The 19,345-nt window shown below is 40.4% G+C and overlaps 1 protein-coding gene across 8 annotated transcripts in view; it reads left to right on the top strand.

Annotated features, from left to right (window-relative positions):
• Positions 1 to 19,345, top strand: part of LOC119847516 (leucine-rich repeat and fibronectin type III domain-containing protein 1-like protein) — a 265,284-nt gene that overhangs the window by 137,083 nt on the left and 108,856 nt on the right. For 4 of the 8 annotated variants that reach the window (XM_038382373.2, XM_038382376.2, XM_043501431.1 and 1 more), the window contains exon 2: positions 3,959 to 4,129. The exons of 1 other annotated variant lie outside the window; for it this stretch is intronic. The gene's annotated coding sequence lies outside the window, so the exon portion shown is untranslated. Of the gene's footprint in view, positions 1 to 3,958; positions 4,130 to 6,430; positions 6,502 to 6,927; positions 7,011 to 19,345 lie in introns of those variants that run through there. 3 more of the 8 variants (XM_038382374.2, XM_043501430.1, XM_043501429.1) reach the window with 2 other exon arrangements.

The following is a 19,345-nucleotide window of genomic DNA, read 5'->3' as shown; positions in this document are numbered from 1 at the left end:
CGGAGCATCCCCCAGCAGTAAAGTCGTCCTTATCCCCAGATGAGGTGGTTGCGGGGACCCTCAAGAGCCAGCTTGCTGAATGATTTTAAGGAACACCAGGCCCTGCTTCGACAGGTGGCTGAGAACTTGGGCCTAGAGGTGGAGGAGATGGCCAAGCAGGCAGACATCTTGTTCAGTGTCCTCTCAGCCTTTGCCCCAGCACATGTTGCACCACCAGTGCATGATGGGGTCCTGAAAATTGCCAAGGCCCTCTGGCAAACCCCGTCATCCATCCCTTCCACCTCCAAAAGGGCCAAAAAGAAGTACTTCGTCCTGACCAAAGGGTTCAAGTACCTTTATACCCTCCCACCTCCGCAGCCAACAAAAAGGACAAGCAGGGGCACACTAGTTCAACTCCCCAAAATAAAAAGGCCAAAAGACTGGACCTTTTGGGGAGAAAAATTATTCAGCAGCTAGCCTGCAATTCCAGGTGGCAAACCATCAGGCCCTCTTGGGCAGGTATAACTTTAATTTATGGGACTCCCTCTGTAAATTCAAGGAGTCCTCCCTTATGCTCTGGCCCAGGAATTCTGGCCCTCCCTTTGAGCCTCTGGCTTCCTGCTCTCTTCTGCTTTTCTCTTGGAAGGTTTAGTTCCTGGTCCCGATAACATCTGCCCGCATGGTGTCCGAGATCAGGGCATTTACTTTGGATCCGATCTATATGGCCTTCTGTAAGGATAAGGCCCAGCTGCAACCACACCCAGCGTTTCTGCCCAAGGTCATTTCCCAGTTTCATACTGGCCAGGAGATAAACTTAACTGCCTTCTTTCCAAAACCTCATGCGTTGGAGGAGGAGCACAGGCTACACACCCGGGACGTCAGGAGGGCGCTGGCCTTCTATGTTGATAGAACGAAGCCATTCTGTATGTCAACGCAGCTGTTCATTGCAGTGGCAGACAGAATGAAAGGTTGCCCAGTATCTGCTCAGAGGATTTCATCCTGGATCATGGCCTGCATGCGCTACTTCTATGAACTGGAGAAGGTGCCTCTGCCAGCAGTAGTGACGGATCACTCGACTAGGGCACAAGCGTCAGTGGCCTTTGTGGTACAGGTACCAATCCAAGAGATCTGTAGAGCCACAACCCGGTCGTCTGGCCACATGTTCATGTCTCATTATATGCTTACCCGGCAAGCTCAAGACGATGCTGGCTTTGGCAGAGCAGAGCTGCAAGACCTTGAACTCCGAGCACACTTACATTGATACTGCTTGTGAGTCACCTAGAATGGAATTGACATGAGCAAGCGCTCGAAAAAAAAAATGGTTTACCTGCCTTTCGTAACTTGTTCTTCGAGATGTATTGCTCATGTCCATTCCATTACCCATCCTCCTGCCCCTCTGTCAGAGTTGCTGGCAAGAGGGAACTCAGCGGGCATTGGGGCAGCACTCAAGGGGGCACCACAGCTGGCCCTACAGATTCCGCTAAGGCAAAAATCTCCCACGGCCGTACACATGGGCGCGCAGACACCTAGAATAGAATTGACATGAGCAACACATCTTGAAGAACAACAGTAACAAAAGATAGGTAACAGTTTTTTCTTTCATGAAAAATAGCACTTTAATTAGCGGGAGTTTGGTACATCGATGGAGACTTTAGTACTTTTCATTCAGCTAAAACCCAATATCCTCTCCTACCTCTACAACTTTGTTGTTTTTATAAACATAGCAATTGCTGTATATGATCTGATCCAAGCCCACCTCGTCCAGTATCCTTTCTCTAGGAGTGGTCAGTACAAGATGCTTTAGATGCAAGAAACCACAAAGTGAGTCCCCCTCATAAGCATTCTTGTCAATGGATTATAAAATGAGAGAGAAAAAAATATTACAGGCTGTCCCTGATAAGGAGTTTGGGAAAAGGAGAAATTTTAGGGATTGGAATCCTTTCACAAAAGAGAAAAACTGCTTCCTCAGCACAATTCAGGCAGTTCAGTTGTCCATTCCCTACCTAAGAGAATTCCCAAAAGTATGAATCAGACATTTGATATCTCATTAAAATGAAAGTTGTGGTTAGTGAGTTTCAGATTGGCTCCGCTCACTTATGCTAAAGCTTTGAATCCACGTCTGGTGCTGTTCTCCATGTTTACTCATGGTTAACTAGGCACTTCCTGATATCTAGGAACTACCTTTTGGGGTGAAAGTAGAGGCAAAATAGTGGTGCTGGTTTTGTTAGAAAATCCACACAGTGTGAGAGAGCAGCCATTTTGGATATATCCTCTATATTAGTGCTATTTGGGCTGCAAGAGATACCGGAAAAGAGTGAAATTCACCCCTGTGCAGCGGGCCATGTGGAGTGGTTATAGAGTTCCTTGACCTCTAAAGTTATTAGAGAGGACCAGGATATGTTGCCGGGGGAGATTAATAAAGAGAGACTTCCTGGTCAGTAGGGTTGTGACCTAGCCAGTTTTTAATTGGCCTTGCTGGTGTTTTGACTGGCTGGCTGGCTGCTGGTTGCAGTGTGCTGGTTTGGGGTGTTGGGTTTTTTTCCTACTTGGAAAAAGAATATTGAACTGCCATATTGAAACGAGCAACTGTAAGCTGCTCAGCCAGCAGTACATAGGTCACGTGGTGCTGGGAAGGATGGACAGACCTGAGGCTTGATAGTGGAGACCAGGATGTGGGAAGGTGGGGCTCCTGCAAGGGGACAGTAGTGCGGGCTTCCTCAAGGACTGAGGTTCCTGTGAGAAGGGCTAATGGGCCTGGGGGGCAGGGGTGGGAGAGTGCGCCTGAAAGAAGAAAAGGTGGAGGTACCAAACCTACATAGCAGGGAGTTCTCCAATTGCTTCTGAAGGTATGGCTCTGTGGTTATGTCCTCACATTCCAAGCAAGAACTAGGTGCACTCCTTTCTCTCTCAAAAAAAGGGGTGCTTTAGTGGGACATTTCACCCCTTTTGCAAAAATTGCTGCCCTATATAAAAAAACAACTACTAAATCATTCAGGAATGTGAATTGGGTGACAGGGTTGCTCAAAAGATTGGTAGTAGAAGGTGGTGCTTTTATGTCTAGATCATGGGTTCAAATCAAACGTTTTATAAGCCAGATGTTTTAAGGAGAGTCTGGGGGATGTTTGCATTTACCCATGGAATGGCTAAATCAAGTAATTCTGTTTGCATTATAGTTTAATTACTCTTGACCCTCCAGAATTAAACTTAAAAATATTTTTGAGCAATTTCCTATTTATTGTCTGCTTCTCGGCTCTGGGGTATCTAAGGCATCTCTGGCTCAGTATCTCTAACAATAAAATGTACTGCTGTTGCCATATATCTGAAGGGACTGTAGGATGGTGAATCCCTGATAATAAGAGAGATTTAAATTCTGCTGTGCTCCTTAACAGGCAAGATTCTTAGCTGAAATGCCCAAGTGTCGCATACATTAAAAATATGCCTCATAGTCCTCCTCAAATTGAGCTGAATTAGATAAATGCACTTTTTAAAATAGAAGAAATAATTCTTTTTGAAACAGATAATATACCTGCTAATAAATGACATTTGTTAGTGCTCCAGCACTTGGAGGTAATTTATGGACATGGAGGGGGGAGGGATTCATTTTAATATCATTTTCTTTCACTTGAACTAATTCTGTGCTTATAGAATCCTCTTGTTTGGTTTCAGAAAGCAGCTTGTTGGTTTGGGGTTTTTTTTGCCATTCCCTACTATTGCCATTTTATCTCCAGATGAAACTCCTGTTTGTGTGGAGGAAAAAAAAAAAAAGGAGAGAGAGAGAGAGAGAAAAACGGTTCCTGTTGGAGGAGAGCGTTTTGGCTTCTCTCTGTACAGATTAAGTTCAGATTGGTACCCTTTTTATCTTGCTTTAATGTGCCTGGGTTCACTCTCTGTTGCTGCTGCCTCTGCCACTGTCTTCTGTCACCCCTAATGATTCTGATAAAGTGCAATTCTAGAAGAGAATGTTGCCTCTTAATTTCAGGATGGATGGCCACCTCAGGGCCTGCATGGTGCTGCATTGTGAATCTGAATGGAGAATGCATTACTTCAAGGACTCCATACTCAAATGAACCACTAATGAAAGAGCACTGGAGTCCTGAAAAGAAGCAGAGACTGGAACAAGTTTAATAGCCAACTTGAAGGTCAATTTAAAGTAAGAGCTGACTGGTTTTTTTCTCTTCTTTTTCTTCTTATGGGAGTGGGTGTCATTCGTGTCTCGTTAAAGGCTATTAGCTGTATGCAGATTACTATATTTAATCACCCAAACAAGTTAGAATTACAGCTAAAATCTCCCTATCAAAACTCAGTTGAACTACCCACTATTTTAAGATGTGTAAGCAAGCTGTCTCCTCTATAGCTTCTTCGAGGATGTGCTCAACAGTAAAACAGAACAACCTGCATGCTGTTAGAATTACAGCAAGAAAGCAAATCTGCGAAGGAAAATTTGATCTGTGCAGCAACAGAAACACGCAGTACTTCTTTAAAAAAGAAGATGACGACGGTCACTTCCCCCAGGATGAAAATTCCCCTCATGGTTACTTTTTTTTTTTAATGTTAATTTGCATTTTAAGGTCATATGACTCCATCTACAACAGTGCACCTATGCTGTTTGCCAGCAAGTAATTAGATTTGATATTCTGTGTCTTACAATTAATTCTCTACTCTTACAGCTCTGCTCAGTTTTACACTGTAGGTTTTCATTACATTATTAGCACATTTTATGATACAGAAAATTACTAAAAAAACTTTCATGTTTTCCCTCCCAGTGGGAGGACTTGGAGTAGTTTGTATCTGTCAAATGTGCACAAGGAAAATATTCAACACGCTTTTTTTTTTTCATTTGAGAAACAGGCCTGTATTCATTGGGGTGCTGTTAAATCAACTTGGATTTTTTTGTGAGGCTTATATTTTTCCATCTATTACAGTACAGGTATTTAAAAAACTAAACTGGACAGACAGAATTATTTTCAAGCTGATTGGAAACCTCTAAACAGATTTCCTGCATTTCTTTATGGTTTTTAGACTGAAATTCATGTGGTTCCAAAAGTGGTTTTGCAAGCCTGCGTTTCAGTTCTTTCTCTGAGTTTATTAAATAGACTAATCTATGATTTCATACTTCTTTTCTTTGCCAAGACAACTACTTCTCAAAAATATCCCAGCACTCAAGAGCCAATAAACACTGGTTTCTGTGCGTTGTTCCACAGCTGAGATGCACTAAAGCCTTACTCAGGGAAATGTGCAAGAGAAGAAAGCTTGAAGTGATACTGATGCGGAGATTAAAACAGTATGAAGGGCTCTAATGCATGTGTGGGACATTGCTTTAAAATTAGTCTTTTCTATATTTGGACAGTCAGATGTTTAATATTTTCCTACAGAATGAGATTGTCCACTGTTGTTTTGAATAGCTCTCTCTCTCCCCTTTTCCCCTGGGTACAGCAAACTATCTCAGCAAATTGAGAGCTAGCCAGTTTTGCAACATATCTCCTTACCTCTGGGTGTTGCTGTCAGACTTTCTTTTAATTTAGGCCAGGTCTACACTACTAATAGTTTATAGTGAATAAGCCACTCCCCTGAGCAACATAAATTACACTAATCTAAATGCCAGTGTGAAAAGCACTGTGTCAGCGGGAGAGCTTCTCCTGCTGATATAGCTACTGCCTCTCATGGAGGTGGATTTATTATGCCAACAGGAGAGTTCCCGTCAGCATAGAGCATCTTAACCAAATGCGCTACAGCAGCATCCAGTGCAGCTGTGCCGATGTAGCATTTTTAATGTAGACTAGCTCTTAAAGAATTGCAATCTGCATGCTAATGAGCCCTTGCACAGTGTACCTTAGCTGTGTAGGACCAGCAGAATTTTACACATTCTCGTTTACTTTTTTTTTTCTTATCCACTGATAAATGTTGATGCCACTGATAGCAAACATCACCTGCAGTTCTGACTCAGTCTCCAGCATTTCATAGATGTAGAGCATTAATTCTTGCCAGCACATGGCCAATGTTGTCCGCAAACTGTTTGCAGTAGCTTCTGGTTTGGGGATGATGAAGATTCATGCAGTGATCATTAGTTTACATTGAAAGCATCTGCAAAGTTTTGCGTTGTTCTCAAGACACACAGGTCATGGCAGATCTTGAGAGCTTGCCCCCATGCAATTCTATGGCCAGTTCTCTCACCTCCAAATACAACTAGCTCCCACTGAAGTATATAGAAATTGTTTGTATCCTAAAGTGGAAGAATTAAGTCCCCTGTGTTTTAGAAATTTATTCCTCTGAGTGTGAATTCCAGTCTATAGAACAATTCAGTCTCCTATACGTGACTCTCACATTAGTAATTCTGGTTACAGGAGAAGAAAAATATTGCTAAGAAATGTTAAATCAGTCATTACCACATTGGGGATTATATATTTAAATTCAAACACATGGCTGTTATTATTTTGTTGTTGCTTTATTTTTGGACTCTCACCTTCTGGGCCTAGCAGGATGCAAAGGATATTCATGTGGCTCTCGCACATTCCCCTACTATTGGTAAAACTTACACATGAATAGATGGTCATAGGGAGCACAGTTTGCAAAGGAATTTAAGACAAACTTTTGAATTCCTTTGAATCCAGAAATTAAATTTAGAGGCTAGTTGATAATCTGAAGCTGATCACTTCAACTGGATACAAAGCAGTCCATCTGTTTTTCAAATGAGAAGTAGCAAATGCTTTCAAATGGAATCACAATTTATTTAATTCATTATTAATTGCTTAGAAAGTCCAATTCAGGATGATTAATTCCTAAAATTGACTTAATTATAATTGTCTAGATTGTCATTCTCCCGATTAATTAATTCTAAAAATTGCAGAATCATAATAACCTCTAAATAATACATGCTTTTTAAAATCCTGCAGTTGCACAAAGTTCAGAACATCCCATTATCCATAATGAAAGATAAAATGCTTTTTGCAGGCTTGGTGATTACACTCAGTCATGGTACCTACAGATTGTCGAATCCATCAGTCAGCAAAACACATCCCTAACAAAGTTACAAGGTGAGAAAGAACACAAAGTACTTCTAGGTCCATTCCATTGTCATCTTTTATAGCACTTCTGCTATTCTTGGTTAGTGAAGCCAGTAGGAGCTGTGAAAATTGCATTTATTTAGGTGCCTAAATACAAAATTTAGGATCCTAAGTTTGGAAATTTGGGTGTTAGTTCCAGATGATTCAATATATCCTAAAATAGAAACAGAAAATTATTTGAGTTCCATTCCTGGCTAAATTCATAGCAGCAGATACCAACGAAGGGTGGATAATCTTGCAGTAACTGCCACATTCACATCGTTGATCTTCCTGAAAACACCATCCTGGCCACTATGGATGTAGAAGCCCTCTACACCAACATTCCACACAAAGATGGACCAGAAGCCAAGAAATTAATTTAGGCTTGAATAGAGCCTGGGAGTGAATGGGTCATTACACAAAGTAAAACAATTTCCCCATGTTTATTTCCCACCACCACACACACACACACACACTCTCTCTCTCTCTCTCTCTCTCTCTCTCTCTCTGTTCCTCAGACGTTCTTGACAACTGCTGGAAATGGCCCACCTTGATTATCACTACAAAAAGTTTTCTCTCCCCCCCCATTGCTATAGTAATAGCTCATCTTAACTGATCACTCTCCTTGCAGTGTGTATGGTAACACCCATTGTTTCATATTCTCTGTGTATATAAATCTCCCCACTGTATTTTCTACTGAATGCATCCAATGAAGTGAGCTGTAGCTCACGAAAGCTTACGCTCAAATAAATTTGTTAGTCTCTAAGGTGCCACAAGTACTCCTTTTCTTTTTGCAAATACAGACTAACACGGCTGCTACTCTGAAACCTGTCATAGAGAATAGAAGTGACTTGCCAAGGTCACAGAGTGCATCAGTGGCAGCGTCAGGATTAGGACCCATGTCTCCTGATTTTTTTTCTTGGGCGCATTACCACACAGCTGCTGGCTATACACAGAATTTTATGGAGATAGTCAAATAATATGCCACTGTACATCACAGGACATATTCTGCTGTGTACTGAGTAACTCCATACCAAATAGATCTGCTAAGGAGGGTTAGTTAGAATCATAAGAGGTGGCAGACAAGAAACCAGTTGATGAACTAATCTGAAGAAGTACTCCATGAATCAAATAAGAAACTTGTGAAACGTCAAAGTCACTGGGACAAGGACAAAACTAAATTTATTTAAGTTTGCAATAATCTATTCTACTATAATTGTCCTTAATATCATGTTTGTTTATTTGTTTGTTTTACAGGGACATACTAAAAGGGGGCCAGATTTTCTTATGGCATCTTAATAACAGCAGTGAGCAGCTTGGATTTCCATAATGCTTTTCACTGAGTGGAACATCCTAAAGTGCTTTGCAAAGCATTTAATTACCAGTAATGCAGTGACTGCACTTTGTTGGCCTAGCATTAAAGGCAGTATCAGTAAATGAAAAACTCTGTACCTTTATATTATAAGTAGTAAGATTGGAAATCTTTCAGCTTCCATGAGGAAATATCATAGTCTCTTCAAAGGTTAATAAAACTCTAGCAATTTTTAGTTGAATTCAACAATACTTTTGTGTTCTTACAAAAGCTATTTTAATTGAAAAAATCTGATATGGTAAATTGGCGCCTGTAGCTCCAGCCCCAGAGTAGGTGCCTATACAAGGAGCCGCATATTAACTTCTGAAGAGCCGAATGCGGCTCTGGAGCCATAGGTTGGCCACCCCTGCTCTAAATCATAACAAATTTGAGCCCAAAGGTGAAAAGGTGAACAATTGAGCCACACCGACACAGTAAACTGAAAAAAAGATTCAAATTATGTCGTTTCTGTGGTTATAGGATTTTCCAGCTCAAATGAGTTTCCAGAGACAAACCATTATTTCCTGTAAAATCCATTGTGAGATGCTTTTTGACATTACTAAAATCGCTGTTCAGAAGGTCTTTGCTTTTTCAGTCCTAGGCATAGAGTATTTTAAATTCCTTTGTACCAAACCATTCATTTTATTAATCCTCTCCATGCTGAAATGCATACAATCTGTAACCAAGTTCTGCACAACTGTAGGTCAAATTGCCAAAACTAGCTTTCCACAAAAATGCTTTGCTATATTATGTTCCAAGATGCCTCCTGACTAACTCTTATGCATACGATGAAACCTTCTCAGTTTTACAGAACGGCCTGCAATTCTGCTATTACATGAGATAACCATAGAAACAAATTTGTTAGTGACCTCTGGCATAATCCTCCAAAGTGACAACTTTTAAAAACCTTCGAATGCATAAAATCAGATCTTGTCAGTTACATAAAATATTTATGGGGGAAAGACAGAAACTGCAACTAGTGTATTAGCCATTCAACAGTGTAGTTATGGCTTCGAGGGACACTTTATCAGCTACGTGTTATATTTAAAAAAAAAAATTGCATTGCCTAATGAATGACAGTTTATTGAAGAAGAAATTCACATACTAAATATTAATTCTTGTGAGGCTGGACTCATACTGGCTAGCCACAAGTGCTGGAGAGAAAATACTGTCCTTCTGGATTTCTCCAAATATTTCTGTGCAGTTCTATTAATGCACATAATCTGGAGTAATCACCACCCATAGTCTACCATTTCATTATAATGTTGTTGTTAGGTTTTTAAAGAATTGCACTCTGCCCCCTTCCACTGAGTGGGACCGTAAGCTTTCTGGAGAAGGGACTGTCTCTTTGTTCTGTGTTGTACAGCGCATAGCACAATGGAGTCCTGGTTCATGATTAAGGCTTCTAGGCACTTTGGTAGTACACGTAATAATAATTAATAAATTCTGCCAGTTGGTTTCAGTGGGACTGCTGGTGGAGGAAGGTACTGTACAACATATGGGTTGCAGAATCAAGGTTAACCTCATACTTCTGAGAACCAAAGCACACAGCTGTGTTCATTGGGGAGTTTCAGTTGTATCCAAGAGCAGAATTTAGCTCACTGAGTGCAATAAATATTTTATGCATCGATAGATAAACTGGATTCTCTAGGGAAAAAATCGTGAAGCATATGAAATGCCCATGATGATTAATTGAGTTACAGACAATAAATTCTTATATACATTTGAGAGATGGAGGATGGCAGCTCAGATGACTAGTGTTGGGTCGGTCCATTCTGTTCCCATGAAGATAACAAGATGCTGGGAAAAAAATGAGAAATTGCAGAAGTCTGATAATGTTTTATCATGCACTTGTCCAGTGTGCTGTAGTAAATTCTAAGTAAAGTACTTGATAATCTGCAGTAGTATAAGATCTGCTATCGGTCGAGTCTTGCAGTAAAAAGCCTTTCTGATTAGATAAACTAAATGTTACAGGTAAACTGTGTGTGTTGCTGCTCATCTTGCATAATTCCCCGGTGCCTGGATAAAAACACATGCCATTTATAGATTCTCCTCTCACCTTCAAAGGACTTTACAGACTTTAGCTCATTAATTTTAGCATCATGCTATTCATACAGTGTGAACAGATATTCAAAAATGGGTATCTAACACTAGGCTTCTAAATCCATCGTCGGAGGGTTTAAATTCTAGTGCAGACCATCATGTTGCCCACTAACAGGCCGTGTGGTCCCTGCTAACACATGCTAATGGGATTACATTAATGCACACTAGGGAACTTCCTAGGGTCCATGCTGGCCAGTTAGTATGTGACATGCTAGTGCACACTATAATTTACACCACTTTGGTGTAAGTTAATATACCGTGTAGACAAACCTTGGGAATGTCTGAGCACCCACTCAATGAGAGCTGCAGGTGCTCAGCACCTTTGAAAGTAACCCTACTTTTATTTGGGTGCCTGTGAATTAAAAAGCCTAATTTAGTTTTGACATTTTGGTGGATGTATTTTATATTTTGACCACCCTTTGGTGTCACTAATGATGTTGAAATGCTCGAGTCATGGATATGTTTGATAACTCTAAACTGGTGGAGCCCCCTACCTAGATCCAAATGCAAGCTTAAGTGCTGGGGGGAGGGATAGCTTAGTGGTTTGAGCATTGGTCTGCTAAACCCAGGGTTGTGAGTTCAATCCTTGAGCACAAAATACAATCCTTGAGGGGGCCATTTAGGGATCTGGGGCAAAAATTGGGGATTGGTCCTGCTTTGAGACTAGATGACCTCCTGAGGTCCTTTCCAACCCTGATATTCTATGATTCTAATCATAGCGTCAAAAAAAAATCTCCCTTTCTTGAGGCTAAATTCTCCGAAGGTTCCGTTAACGCATTCTGAACCTTCTCCCCATTGGGCTACTCCCGACCCCTCTTATCCAGGGTGGAGTCTAACACACTACACTACCCCAGAGGTGACAGTAATTAACTTGTAGCTAACAATAGGATTCCAGCACTTGCTAACAGGCAAAATACAGCTACATCAACCTGTTAATCCTGTTACAGCTACATCAACCTGTTAATATGAGTAATGGAGTAATATCCATTTTTCTGATGATAAAGTCATGGCAGTTTGACTACAAGATGGTGAAAAATGAATGGCATTGGCCCCCAAAGTTCTTGGGTCAAATCTTCCTTTACGAACATGTCACTATTCCCATTGCAGGGACAATCTGGCATCCACAGGGACAGCTGGGCCCCTTTTGCTTTGTCTCGAATTCTTGTAACCATCAGCGTGGGTTAGGAATGTTTTTGAGTTTGCCAAGCCCAATTATACTGCTTCTCACTGTGTCCAATTTTCCAGAAAAGGCTGCATGGAATTTGTATTTTTCTTCTTTACCTAAGAAAGACCTAAGAAAGATGTATCTCCATCACTACCTGGAGCTCACCCTTCTAGTTCCCCTCTGGTAATCTCACAACCTCCTTACCTTTCTCCCTCTTCTTCTCAACACCAAACCCACTACTGACCTTATCTTGTCCCTCAACAAAACCAGCCCCTGTTCTGCCATTACATATTGCTGCTCCTTATCACTGACCTCATTGTCCACTGTGTATTTCCATGGCATGTTCAGACTATCATTCCTATCCTTTCCTGTCATTCCTTACCTTTCCAACTCCTCCTTTAAAATGGCACTATAGAGTAGGAAAAAGATTTAGGCACATTTATAGTTTGCTGAGCCTTCTGCTCCAAATTTTGCATTTTATTCTGAATACTGTGATCATTTGTAGCTCTTCCAAGAGCGTTCCATAGTCCACAGGTTTTGCTCCTTGAACTTTGAGCTCACATTAGAACTCAAGTTTCCCAATTGTCCTTTTCATGGGACATACCTGGGGCTAGTGTTAACTAAGAGGCTTCTCTTTCATAATTGTAGTTGTAGAACAAACACACCTCTTTTCAGTTCTACTTGTTTTTCATCATTATACCATATTATTATTTTGTAAGTGCAAAAATTAAATTAGCCAGTAGTCTTGTGGAAAATAGTTCCTTTTGCTGGAAGCATCAGTGCTTTGCAGGGCACATTTCTTAAGCTTCAACATCTCAGTATTTGCTGAGACATGAAGTGGCACTGGTCACTGAGGAGACACAGCAAAGAATAAAGGAACTGTGCCATAGAGCTAATACAGTAATAACGAGCTGACATAAGCAAAGTATAAGATCTCTGGTTTCACTTAGTTCATTATGGATAGTACCTGATTGAACGGCAGATGCTTATGAAAGTAAAATGACAATGATCAAATAAAGAAGTCAGCATAGCTTTAGCTAGTAATAACTATGTTTTTGTCCTCTGATGTGCACATACAGTACCCCCCCATGTTGGTGAATGTTGGACTAGGGTACCTGAAGCTATGATTTAGCTCTAAGGAGGATGAACAATGCTTATCCTACTCTCTGGTTTCATCTCTCTCTAGCTGCTGCATACGTGACATAATCTAGTGATATTAAACTTGTGACTGTTTGCATGCAGCTCTCGCCGAGTTCCTCAGGCTCTAACTGAGCTCAGCCAGAGTGAACAGAGAACCCATCACATGTTTGTGCATTACTACACCACCATTCAGGGGTGGACGTGTCCTTTGTGGTTTCCAAGGCTGTGTACTGCTGTACACAGTGCTGGGCTAGAATGAACTAATATGAACTGTGATTCAGACTTTGCTACCATTATGTAAAAGACACAGTGCTGACAGAAATAATATGGTATGTAATTTATATTTGCCCATAAATATAGTAAAATAGAAACATAAAATCTTCACCATTCAATGTAGGACTAAAATCAAATGTGAGCCAAGCAAGTCTAGAACTTAGAAGAGTTTTCATGGTGATAGGCACAATATGAGAACCAGGATAGGGTAAGAGAGGTGGTGCAACAGAAGTAAAAGAAATGGCATTCTGTAAAAAGATGTACACAAAACTTCACAAACAAACTGAGGAGGGGGTGCAAAAACAGAATAAGCAATGGCAGAATAAACAGAACTGTGCAAAACATTGAGGAGAGGTTCACAAGGGAAATACATATATACATTGCCATGAACTAGGGGACAGTCAGGAGCTGGAATAATAAAAACATAAGAATGGCCATACTGGGTCAGAGCAATGGTCCATCTAGCAGCCTGTGTTCCAACAGTGGCCAGTGCCAGATAGTTCAGATGGAATGAACAGAACAGGGCAATTTATTGAGTGATCCATCCCCTGTCATTCAGTCCCAGCAGTGAGAGGCTTAGGATACCCAGAGCATGGGGTTGCATACCTGGCTATCTTAGCTAATAGCAGTTGATGGACTTATTTTCCATAAACTTATCCAATTCTTTTTTGAACCCAGTTATATTTTGACCTTAACAACATCCCTTGGCAATGAGTTCCACAAGTTGAGTGTGTTGTGTGAAGAAGTACTTCCTTATGTTTGTTTTTAAATCTTCTGCCTATGAATTTAATTGGGCAACCCCAGGTTTGTATGTTACATGAAGGGGTAAATAACACTTCCTTATTAATTTCCCCACACAATTCATGATATTATAGACCTCTATCATATCGCCCCTTAGTTATCTCTTTTCCAAGCTGAACAATCCAAGATTTTTTAATCTTTCGTCATATGGAAACTGTTCCTTACTGTTGTCCTTCTCTGTTACTTATTCCAAGTCTAACGTATCTTTTTTGAGATAGAGAGACCAGAACTGCACACAGTATTCCAGGGTGGGCATACCGTAGACTTGTATAATAGCATTATGATATTTTCTGTCTTATTTTCTATCCCTTTCCGAATGGCTCCTAACATTGTTAGCTTTTTTTGACTGCCACTGTACGTGAACTTATCTGGATACACTGGTACTGAAAACTACATAGGAAAAAAATATTCCAAAGAATGCAGTAGATCTTCTCTGGTATTACATCACATCAAGGCAGGTTTGAGAGGTATCAGCACTTTCAGACTGAATATAGAGATGGAAAAGGCACCTGGAAAATATCTGTTATGTGCTAAAACAGTGGTTCTCAACCAGGGGTATGTGTATCTCTGGGGTTACTCAGAGCTCTTCCAGAGCGTTCATCCATTCATAGTTGTCTAGTTTTACAACAGGCTACATAAAAAGTACTAGTAAAGTCAGTACAAACTAAAATTTCATATGGACAATGACTTGCTTATACTGCTCTATATATTATACACAGAAATGTAAGTATCGTATTTATATTCCAATTTATTTATTTTATAATTATATTGTAAAAATGAGAAAGTAAGCAATTTTTCAGTAATAGTGTGCTGTGACATTTATTTAATTTTATGTCTGATTTTGTAAGTTTTTAAGTGAGGTGAAACTTATAGATTCATAGATACTAAGGTCAGAAGGAACCATTCTGATCATCTAGTCCGACCTCCTGCACAGCGCAGGCCACAGAATCTCACCCACCCACTCCTATGAAAAACCTCACCCATGTCTGAGCTATTGAAGTCCTTAAATCATGGTTTAAAGACTTCAAGGAGCAGAGAAGCCTCCCTCAAGTCAACCATGCCCCATGCTACAGAGGAAGGCGAAAAACCTCCAGGGTCTCTCCAATCTGCCCTGGAGGAAAATTCCTTCCCGACCCCAGATATGGCAATCAGCTAAACCCTGAGCATATGGGCAAGATTCACCAGCCAGATACTACAGAAAATTCTTTCCTGGGTAACTCAGATCCCATCCATCTAATATCCCATCTCAGGGGATTTGGCCTATTTACCCTGAATATTTAAAGATCAATTAATTACCAAAATCACATTATCCCATCATACCATCTCCTCCATAAACTTATCAAGTAGAATCTTAAAACCAGATAGATCTTTTGCCCCCACTGCTTCCCTTGGAAGGCTATTCCAAAACTTCACTCCTCTGATGGTTAGAAACCTTCGTCTAATTTCAAGTCTAAACTTCCTGGTGGCCAGTTTATACCCATTTGTTCTTGTGTCTACATTGGTGCTGAGCTTAAATAATTCCTCTTCCTCTCCTGTATTTTTCCCTCTGATATATTTATAGGGAGCAATCATATCTCCCCTCAACCTTCTTTTAGTTAGGCTAAACAAGCCAAGCTCCTTATGTCTCCTTTCATAAGACAAGTTTTCCATTCCTCGGATCATCCTAGTAGCCCTTCTCATTACCTGCTCCAGTTTGAATTCATCCTTTTTAAACATGGGAGACCAGAACTGCATACAGTATTCTAGGTGAGGTCTCACCAGTGCCTTGTATAACGGGACTAAAACCTCCTTATCCCTACTGGAAATGCCTCTCCTGATGCATCCCAAAACCGCATTAGCTTTTTTCACAGCCATATCACATTGGCAGCTCATAGTCATTCTATGATCAACCAATACTCCAAGGTCCTTCTCCTCTTCTGTTACTTCTAATTGATGCGTCCCCAACTTATAACTAAAATTCTTGTTATTAATCCCTAAATGCATAACCTTACACTTCTCACTATTAAATTTCATCCTATTACTATTACTCCAGTTTACAAGGTCATCCAGATCCTCCTGTATAATATCCCGATCCTTCTCCGAATTGGCAGTACCTCCCAGCTTTGTATCATCTGCAAACTTTATTAGCACACTCCCACTTTTTGTGCCAAGGTCAGTAATAAAAAGATTAAATAAGATTGGTCCCAAAACCGATCCCTGAGTACGCAAGACAAATCAGACTCCTGAAAGGGGTACAGTAGTGAGGAAAGATTGAGAGCCACTGTACTAAGAGATGGGAGTAGAACATGGAGTGAGAGAAACATCAAGTAAGGTTGATTCATTGTCTGGTGGCAGATGCATGAACATCCCCAGTGCAGAAACAAGTAAACAGCCTGAAGCGTGCATTAAAGGGAAAATAATCTAATAAAACTGGAAGAAAACACTATTATTCTCATTGTTGTTCTGCTGTGAAGGAAAGGTAACTAAGGAAACCTAGAGATTTACAGATGTACCAGTCTTCAGTCAAGGACTTATAACATTTGTACACAACTGCTAAATAGGTGACCCATTATAACATGAGCTCCCAGTCTGACAAATAGTCCCAAGATTCTGTCAGGATTCTTCACGAGGTTCCACCATCAACTGATAAATTAATTAGAGGAAATGAAAACTATAAACCTACCTCTGTTATATGTCATTATACAACTGAGAAGTTTTATTTCATCTCAAAATAGATGTCTTATAACCTATTCAAAGTCTAGCCTCAGGTATAAGTTGTAGTCAATTATTGTAAATATTCATGTTCATGAATGAACCTTATGCAAAGAATAATGACAAAAATCTACATAAATCAAGAAGATCATGAATTTACAGAGTTCTTCATAGCTTGTCTGGAAACTAAATTGGGTTAGAAAAAAAGTCAACTGACAGAACATTAGAATCAGAGATATCAAATGATATTATACATGCAGTTCCTGTGAGTTAGGCTGATACATGAATGTGGGGCTGGAAAATTCAGCTTTCAGATCATGTCCCAACCATATTCTTTAGCCTATCAGCTAGCAGAGATGCTCATTTGTAAGGTGAGCAGACTAAATACATGTACAAAATGGTCAAAAATAGGGGCAAGAAATTTCCTGCAAAATTAAAGCACATAACCAGGCTGATAAAGGAAGAATGAGGAGTGCCAGAGTTGGTGTAGCATCTTAAAAGCTTTGAACTTTTCTATAGGAGTTGGAGAGTATCTGGTATGGACCTATGCTGGAACAGAAAGATTGACAAAATAGACAAATATTGTCATCATAAACTTTATTATATATTCCATATGTATTTGGCTCTGTGTGTTTGCATGCACAAATTTGTTTGCATTTTAGGTTTCAGAGTAGCAGCCATGTTAGTCTGTATTCGTAAAAAGAAAAGGAGTACTCATGGCACCTTAGAGACAAACAAATTCATTTGAGCATAAGCTTTCGTGAGCTACAGCTCAGCTTATACTCAAATAAATTTGTTAGTCTCTAAGGAGCCACAAGTACTCCTTTTCTTTTTGCATTTTAGGTGAGTGATGTTTTACTTGTGACTGCATAAATGGGAAGAGTGCTTTTAATTTGGAACCTGTGTGTTTATTTGGAACCTTGATTCTTGTGTGTGTGTCAAACATCACACTTACAGAGACACTTTTGGAATGATCAGTGGCAATGAGATGAGGCTTTGGCATAATTTTGATAATGATGCTGCCTGAGATGGTCCCTGGTTCTTTGAAAATGGAACAATCTCCCAGCCAGGGAAAAGTGAATCCATAGAATGAGGTCCTGCATCTTGTTATGTTGAATGGGTTCCTTTTAGATACAAAGCAAAGATCTTTGTTCTTCTTCAAGTGATTGTCCCTATTGTATTCCACTGAGGGTTAATGCATTTGGAGTTGTATCAGAGGGAACCTTTTTCCTCTGCACAAGCAATTGGTCAGAAGCATGACTAGGAGGAACCTGGCTTAGTCTGCATACAATGATCCTTAGGGGCCAGGGTTCGAGGTCAGCAGATGAATTTTTTTTCCTGGTGGTCAGTAGCAAGCACTATTTCTGTTTAGAGTCCCTCTGGTGTCCTTTCACTGCAGTGTTTAGCCCAGCCCTTTCTTTGGACCTCTGTCTCTGTCATCATAGTCATTTCCATAAAAACCATTGTGATCTTACAAATAGGAGATTCTGGCTAGAGGAAAGGAATGAAGCTGAGAGCCAGATGAAGTCTTCAAAAACCCATGTTCTACTTTTAGGCACATATATTTATTAACAAAGAAACAGTGATGAAACCCTGAGACAATGCACGGGAACAAGATGAATTTATTCAAAACAAAATAATTGTCAGAATTTTCCCTCAGAGAAAGCAGGTCACATAAACACTCATTCCCCATTATGAATTTGGATATTAAGTGTTGGATCCAGTTGGCAACAGAGCTCACAAATCTGAAACTAAGACATTTTATTCATATCTCTAGACCCAGAAGGAATCCAGCATTTCCTCCCATGTCTGTAAACATCCCTGTGAAAGAAGATTTTCTGTTCCTTCAGACTAGAGGCATCCATGCAAATATCTTGAAATTCTGCTTGAGTCAGGCTTCCCCCTAGCTTCTTGGTGCAGCAGAAAAGGGGAAAGTTGCACTTAAAACCAAATGTTTTTTTCAACATGCTTATGTTTATTACACTGTGCACTTGGTGCCACAGTCAAGGGTTAACTGTACCTCTGCACCCTCCACGATCTCCTCAATGCACCCCTTTAGGTCTCAGGCCTCTATCCATCACCTCTCTTTGACCAGGGACCTATTTCCCTCTCCCTTCAGACCGCGGATTTAGGTTTGAGTTCCCCTGCAGTTCTCTGTCTTATCCTAGCAGGTCTGACCTTAGTCCAGTTACTGTCTCTTAGGAATAATGACAGGGTTCCAGTGAGCAGCCAGCTTTCACAAAGCACAATATGTTTATTTTAGGACAAAGTATTACAGAGAAAACATAGAATAAAACCATGCACAGTTTACACACAAACTCTAAACTTTACAGGTATCACCCATCTTCCACATGGACAACTTGGCAGGTTCCAGTCCTTCACGCTCTTCCAGCAGGGTTTTGTCCTCTTGGGTACAATCTCATGTAGGTTTTTGGATCAAAATAAAGAACCCTTGGCCAGTTCAGGCTGACCTCTTATACCATGAGATCTTTCTTGGTCTGCTGGGCTTCTTGAACCCATCTGCAATTCCCCCTCCCACACCCCACTGGTGGCACTTCTCAAGAGTTGTTTACCTGTCCTGGGACCTGCAATAATTACTCTCCCCCGATTTTAGTTCCTTGGTAACGCTACCCCATGGAGCTAGAATACACTCTCTAACTCACAAATGTACATATAACATTTTATAGATACACTTTTTGTATCACTAATCTTGGTACCTATAGCATCTGGCACATCTCAGTAGAATAGTTTTTTGAAATACCCATATTTTCACCGTTTCACATCTGTCACACACTTCCTTCC

Source organism: Dermochelys coriacea, chromosome 23 (assembly GCF_009764565.3).
Source record: "Dermochelys coriacea isolate rDerCor1 chromosome 23, rDerCor1.pri.v4, whole genome shotgun sequence".
Lineage (NCBI taxonomy): Eukaryota > Metazoa > Chordata > Testudines > Dermochelyidae > Dermochelys > Dermochelys coriacea.
Note: the sequence above shows the minus strand (reverse complement) of the source record. Positions and strands in the feature narration are given on the sequence as shown.